This window comes from Marmota monax, unplaced genomic scaffold (genome assembly GCF_021218885.2).
Source record: "Marmota monax isolate L192 unplaced genomic scaffold, Marmota_monax_Labrador192_F-V1.1 WCK01_AAM20220418_F8-fsc00512, whole genome shotgun sequence".
Lineage (NCBI taxonomy): Eukaryota > Metazoa > Chordata > Mammalia > Rodentia > Sciuridae > Marmota > Marmota monax.
The window spans coordinates 210212-217700 of NW_026692701.1; the positions used below are offsets into that span (position 1 = coordinate 210212).

At 44.7% G+C, this 7489-nt stretch overlaps 1 long non-coding RNA gene across 1 annotated transcript; it reads left to right on the forward strand.

Moving 5' to 3' along the window:
• The first annotated feature begins 1113 nt into the window (after window positions 1–1113).
• LOC124094088 (uncharacterized) lies at window positions 1114–4545 on the forward strand. The gene is made up of 2 exons (XR_006852133.2): window positions 1114–1227; window positions 2917–4545. It is a non-coding gene; the product is annotated as an uncharacterized LOC124094088 (long non-coding RNA).
• The last annotated feature ends 2944 nt before the right edge of the window (window positions 4546–7489 follow it).

The window sequence follows — 7489 nt, forward strand, 5'->3', positions numbered from 1 at the left end:
CATTTTCAGCTGATCCCTGGGACCGTTCATACCTACCCAGAGCAGAGCATTAGGGGAAATGGTGACTATTCAGGATGCTGGGGTTGTGTGGGATACGCTTTTGTGGCCTGTGTGTCTTATACAAAAGGAATTAGAGAAAAACACAAGCTTATGCCCCACTGAAATCTAAGAGGGCAGGGATCTTATCTCCAGGAGACATTAGGGCCAAGAAAACCTTAGAGGCCAGGCCTCTCTCAAACACCTTCCTATAAGTGTCTCTACCTGACCCTGCACAGGCTGTGACCAGCACTGGCTTGGAGGTGGTGGTTCCCTGCCTGAGAATACGATTTGGATTGCCTCTGGGCAGAGGTCTTAAAACTAGTAAGTTAGAGTGGGAGATGGGTAGAGCACAAGACCTCAATCGGGAGACCCCTGTTTCACGAGCTATAGAACCCACCAGAAGAAATGATGAAAGCCTAATAAATTTTAAGGGACTATATTGCCTAAGAAACCCTAATCTTGGCCAAGAAGAGCCATGATTTATTTTTTAAATCCATGATCTTGTGGTTGCTAAAGCTTTTCCACTGGCCCTCTTGAACATGGCCACTAAAAATTCATTTTTTCTTCCTACCAAGTATCTTAGACAGCACAGGATGTTGTAACAAATTACCATAGGCTGGGTGGCTAACAACACACATTTGTTTTGTACAGCACTGATGACTGGTAAGGCCAAGATCTGGGTACAGCAGTTTTGGTCCTGGGGAGAGCCAGGACTCCCTGGTTTGCATATGGCTGTTCTTTCACTGTATCCTCATGTGACACAGCAGAGAGAGGGAGGGCGGACTTTCATGTCTCTTTACAAGGACACTAGTCCTATTCATGAGAGGTCTACCCTCATGACCTAATTCCTCCAGAAGTCCCCCACCTCCCAATACCATCACCAACACACAGGGGTTAAGATCTCAACCAATGAATGGAAGGGGCACACAAACATTCAGTCCATATCCACAAGGATCTATCTCCAGCAGACTTCTGGGAAAATGCAAATGTCTTCCAGTACAGAGTAACATAATACCAACCACTTTCTACATAATTTTACATTCATCATCACATTTAATCCTCACAATAACCCTGAATTGATAGTGTGATTCCTGTTTTACAGGAATGAGGAAAGTGAAACTTAGATGGTTTAAGAAACTTGCTGGTTCCTTCTGACTTCACAACCTGCTTGCTTTTCTCCACCAACAGGTACAGCCAACTGTGGTCACTTTTGTTTGGGCTTGCCCATCTGGGTTGCAGCACATGGTGGGGGTTGGGGATGAAACAGGGCAGAAGTGAAGAACTCTGGTCCCACAGGGACTGGAAATGAATGGGCCCTCCAAGAGGCAAATTAAATCCAGCACGTAGTGACAAAAAGCATTCATTCAGATTTGCTTAAACAAAAACGAAACATAGCAAGAAGTCCATGGGTGGGACAGTTTTGGGGCAAGATGGCAAGAGGAATGGACCTGGCTGTTAGAGGGGAGCCCAGTGTTTCAGCCAGTTGTTTTGCTGCTGTGACTAAAAGATCTAACCAGAACAATTTTAGGAGAAAAAGTTTATTTTAGGGCTCATGATTTTAGAGTTCTCAATCCATAGAAGGTCGACTCTATTCCTCAGGGCTCAAGGTGAGGGAAAACATCATGGTGGAAGAGTATGGCAGAGGGAAGCGGCTTAGTGGTAATCAGAAAGCAGATAGAGAGAGAGAGAGAGAGAGAGAGAGAGAGATCTCCACTTGCTGAATACAAATATGTCACTCAAAGCCGTGCCCCAATTCCCCTCTCCTCCAGCCATACCCTACCACTTCATTTACCACTCAGTTAATCCCTATGGAGGATTAATTCACTGATTGTGTTAAGCCTCTTACAACCCAATCATTTCTCCTCTGAGCCTTCCTGTATCATTTCACACATGAGCTTTTGGGGGACACCTCACATCCAAACCGTAACACCCAGAGTCCTTTCTGGCCCATTTTACACGACATCAAATAGGTTGCTGCTTGTGCTGGCTATCTTTGGGAGATGGTGGTACCCACTGGCCTGAGCCCTGTGTCCTTAATGACTGTGGGGCACATGGTGCTGGCTTCGTTTCCATAGTGTGGCTCACACTCCCAGACCCAGGTAAGATTCGTCTCCAAGACACCCTCCTGGTTAACCCAGGCTCCTCTGACTTTTTGTGGACTTCATAGCTTCTCAGTGCCTATATTTATATAGTTTATAAAAGAAATTATAAACTAGCATACAGAAACCCCAGTGCAGAAAACAAACACATTCTTTATGAAGTGATTCACCAAAGGTTTCTTTTCAGAACAGAAATACCCTGTGACATCTGACCTGAGGGTGGTTAGTTCTATATCCTGTTTCTCCCAACAGCTCCAAAAGATGGTTTCTCAGAATGTATAATGAAGGGACTGGGAGCCCTGCCAGGCTGACCCTTCATTTTGCAGGTGAGGCTGTGGAGGCTCAGAGAGGGGAAGTGACTTGTCTGAGTTTTCACAGCTAATTGGTGTCCCTGTAAGCAGCAGAAACCAGGCGAGGATGCATCACTCTCTTGGCTGTTAGCCACAAATGTCAGGAACCCCCAACATTCCCACTGTGGCAACTCATTCATTAACTGATTGAAATTTCTTTCTCAGTGCTAATCATATTGCTGATTTCATCGACATTTGGCAACACCAAATATTCACCACCTGTGTACAATTTGGTAGCTCTTCTACTTAAAAACCTTCTAGAACTTTTATGAGTTTTGAGAGGGAAACTTAAATTTTAATATTTTGAGATTTGCTAGATAAAGTCCATGTTTACCCAAATTATACTTAATCGTTTTGTAGGCATAGATCATATCATATCCCTGTCTTTTTATTGATATTCATTTCTTTTCTTCTGATTCTCTTTCAAGTGGAAGCAGAGTCTCAAAGAATCAGAATTTGGAAGACAAGAAGGACCACTGGAACCTGATAGAACTCTTCTCTATTACTGGTGAAGTTACCTTCCTCCTGAAATTTAAAAAAGAACAAACTGAGATAGTGTCCCTGTAGTATAATTTTATGTTCCAAAATTATTTGGGTGTGTTTTCATGGAGACAGCTAATACATAACATGTTAATCTGCAACCCTATTTGGGTTGTGTTTTTGCTAAGACTGACCACTGTTAGAAGACAAGGGCACCGTCTCCCTCTGTAATATGGACACTGATGGCAGCACACAGAGGCACATAGTGAATGTTTACTCAACCAATGGACTAAGGGAGTGGATGCAGCTCATTGAGTGAGGCTCATTCTTTAGGCAAAGAAGGAGCAAGGGATAAATAACATGCAACTTCCAGAAAGAGCAACAAGGATACCATTCCGGTAAAGAGTAGAAAAGACTAGTTTCCGGCTAGCATCTGCCAAAGTTGGTCAGGAAGGAGGACAGCAATGATGATGATTTCTCAGAAAATGTTTCTGTTCAGGCACGGATGCAATTGGCCTGGGAAACAAAGCCATGCCGAGGAGCAGAGGCCAGGGGTCTTGCTGACCACCCTCCCTTTCCCTTACTTCAGCTTTCTCCCCCTCTCCCCACTCCTGCTAGTTAGCAGGGGACCCTGGAGTGTGATTCAGAGTCCACCAGTCTCTGGAACTCAGGAAGGACTCGAATTGTCAAGATGAGAGGAAAAAGAGGCCACATCCAGAGGCTTTGACGGCTGTACTGCAAAACCTGACTGGTTATAAATTCTTGCTAATGAATAGAATCAGGAGTTATGGAAAAGTAGAAACTTCAGAAATCACACATACAAAACTTTGAGACCACTTTTAAAAAGCCTTAGAAGATACTCCGAAGCACACATTTGCCAATGTGAAGTTTTCAACAGAATCAATAGGATGGAGGCTGTGTATGAGACTGTATTAGTCAGCGTTCTGTCAATGTGACAAAAATACCCGAGTTAACTTAAAAGGAGGAACAATTTATTTTGACTCATGGTGTCAGAGGTTTCAGCCCATGGTGGGCCCATTCACTTTGGGGCCCACAGTGAAGCAGAACATCATGGCAGTGGGAGCATGTGGCAAGGAGGCTGCTCACTTCAGGGTGGCCAGGAAGCAGAGAGAGAGAGAGGTCACTCTTCAAGAGTTTGCCTCCAACTAGGCTCTACCTACTAATGTTTGATGGCCCCCAACTGCAGAGAGCAGTGATCTAAATCATGGCCTGACTTTCATGGCTGCAGTTGTGCTGGGAGCTGCCTGAGGAAAGGTGCAGGTCAAGATGCCCCAGTAGTTATGGTAACACCAGCTAGGAGAGGCTGCATGTATGGCTCTATCAGTTGAAGCCTTGAGTTCAGCACCTTCTCCCAGGGATAGAGAATTTTGAGCAAAACAAGGTGACCCTAATGTCTCTGGAGTCCTGTGTCCTTCAGATTGCTTGCTTTGCTGAAACTTACTAACAATGAAACTTTTAATGATAAAACCTGTATAATAAACTTGCTGAGCTAGCTCTGAGTTAGCCAAGCCTCACCAGGGCTTGGCCACCCACCTGGCCCTAGCTTTTTCTCCCTATGTGTGTCTGTTTGTCTTTTCTTTATCCTCCATAGCCGAGCATCCATCCGGTATCTCCTTAACTAATGGCTGTTCATCTGAGAGATGAGAAGGTTGCAGCACCCAAATGCTCCATTAGCTGGGGACCGAACCTTTAGGACAGGCTTTTGGGAGATATTTAAATCATAATGGAGGCCAACAAAGAGGACCAGTTAATTTAAAGTGAATAAAAGAGGGATTTTGTTGGTGTTGGGTTAGCATGGGCTGTTCTCAGTTTTTATTGTTCAGTGAGCTGTGTTGACTTCTGTATATTTGATAATTTCTGAGAGATTCTGTCATTCTGGTCATTTTAAAAACAGTCAGGCATAAAAACCGTGTAATAATCTGGACTAATTATGAAGAAAGTCTTAAATACTGAACTAATTTATTGTGAACACACTTGACTGAAACCTTTGGCATTTGGGGTAGAATCGTTTTATTAGCTGAGAGGGGAAATGCTGAACTCTTCCAGATTTTTTTGTATTGATAAAATCATGATTAGTCCCAAATTCTTCCCTCCTGTCTACATGCAGAGGACTTGAGGAAAAGAAGGGTAACATTTAGCCTGAGGCCGCAGAGAGGGGAAAGGAGTGAAATGGCAGGAGAGTTCCAGCATTCCCTTGAGTTCAAAAAGGAAGTTGAAGCTCATTATGAGGTAATTATGGGGACTAGCGGGGGCAGCGCCAGCACACTGCCTTATGGCTCACATGTGGGAACCAGATGTACTTCTTGTGAGATCTGAAAAGCAGTATTGTCCCTGCATAGTCAGAAGTGACCTCAAGTTGGTGTGTCCCTTCTGGGCCTCCGTTTTCTTATCTGCAAAATGAGGGAACTGGCAGAGATCATTTGTTCTCTACCAAGACTGTGCATTAGATCACCTGGGCAATTGCAAAATAGAACAAAGCTCAGGCTGCACCTCAGGTGAATGATTCAGAAATGACTGTAGATTCAGAATCCAGAAATGATTCAGGTAGTCTCCAGGCATATTTTGATATATTGAAAGAGCCCCTGCTATGGTTTGGATCTTAAATGTCCCCCAGTGGCCCCTGTGTTGGAGGTTTGATTCCCCAGATTGGCACTAACAGAAGGTGGTGGAACCTCTAAGAGGTGGGGCCTAGTGTGAGGTCCTCAGGTCACTGGGGGGCGTGTCCTTGAAGTGGATTGTGAGACTCTGGTCCCTTCTTTCTCCCTTTAGTGTCTGGTTATGATGTAAGTGACCTTGCTCTACTGTTCGTCCCCATCATTATGTCCTGCTTCCCCACTGGCACAGAAGCAATAGGGCCAACTGGCTATGGACAGGAACCTTGTAAACTGTGAGCCAAGATAAGCCTTTCCTTTGATGAGTTAATTATCTCAGGTGTTCGGCAGGGTGATGGAAAGCTGCTGGCACAACTTCACAGGTGATTCGAATGTGCAGCTAGGGCCGACACCCAGACTCAGATGACTTTTGTGGTCTCATATGAGAAGGTTCACTTTTCAGTGCTTTGACTATTGGACACCTTAAGTATATGCATTACAAGTCTCCTTTCCAGTTTGTAAGAGACCACTGCAGGATACTGAGGAATTGTGCTTACTTTATCATTGATGACAGTCGAGGGTGTCCCCCCCTTATTTTTTTTAAAGATTTGGGGGATCCTAATTTCGGCTGGGGGCCAGCTTGCCATCTTCAGTCTTTTTCATATGGCAGTATACACATGAATGTGCCTCTTGTGACTCTGGGAAGTAGTTTGGGCAGAAATTCATAATCAGTTTTTTAAAGGTTGGGTCATCTGGTTAATCAGGTAATCAAGGAACTCTCAGAAATAATTCCCTAGCCCATTCAATCATTCATCTGCCCAAACTATTTACCAGATGTCTGCCTTTTATACAAGGCACTTAAAAATTTTTTTGTAGTTGTAGGTGGACAGCATGCCTTTATTTTACGTGTTTGTTTTTATGTGGTGCTAAGGATCAAACCCAGTGCCCCACACATGCTAGGCAAGTGCTCTACCACTGAGCCACAGCCCCAGCCCTCCAAGGCACTTTATATAAAACTGTTTTTGTAAAGACCAACTTTCTGAGCTCTCTTGAGCTGCTGTCAGATCTTACTGAGCAGCAACCACCAAGCTTCAGTGCTGGGGTAGCTTTTCTCCTGCTCTGATAGTGTCAGTGTTTGCCTGTCAAGATAGCCAGGGTCCACCTCTGAACCCACATGGGCTTTACTGCCACTGGAGTGTCAGAATAGGAGCAGCCAAAGTTATCACTTGAACTGTGATTGATATACATTGCCTTATTTAATCCTCCCAACCACTTGCAATCAGGCTGTTATTGCTATGAACTGAATGTTTGTACGCCCCCCGCCCCCCCCCCCGCCACATGTATTGAAATCCTGGTCTGCAATGTGATGGTGTTTGAAGATAGGGTGATATCAGGTTGTGAGGGTGGAGCCCCCAGCACAAGATTAATTCCTTTTATAAAAAGAGAAGGGGACACAAGAATTCTCTGTGGACATAACGAGGAAGAGAGTCCTTGCCAAGAACCCGACCATGCTGGCATTCTGGTTCCAGGTTTCCAGCCTCCAGAATTCTGAAAGAAACAAATTTCTGTTGTTAAGTCACTCTGTCTACAGGATTTTGATGTGAGCCAGGCAAGGTGCCTATTATTTTTATAAGTGGGAAAAACCAACACTTAGACTTAATGAACTTGTCCAAAGCCATCTAGTTAAAAGCAAGAGTTGGAATGCCAAGCAGGACTCTCTGGCGTTCCATACTTGAGTGATTTCCCACATCCCAGAATTTTTTCCCAGATCCCCTATGCTGCCTCCCATCCAAGCCTGCTTCCCTGTCAGGAGCAAGTTCGAGTCTCAGGTGTGCCAAGAAGCCTCCTCCAAACGCACAAGCCCAGCCTGTACTTCCCTCCAGTGCTACCCGCTGGACAGGGATCTCAC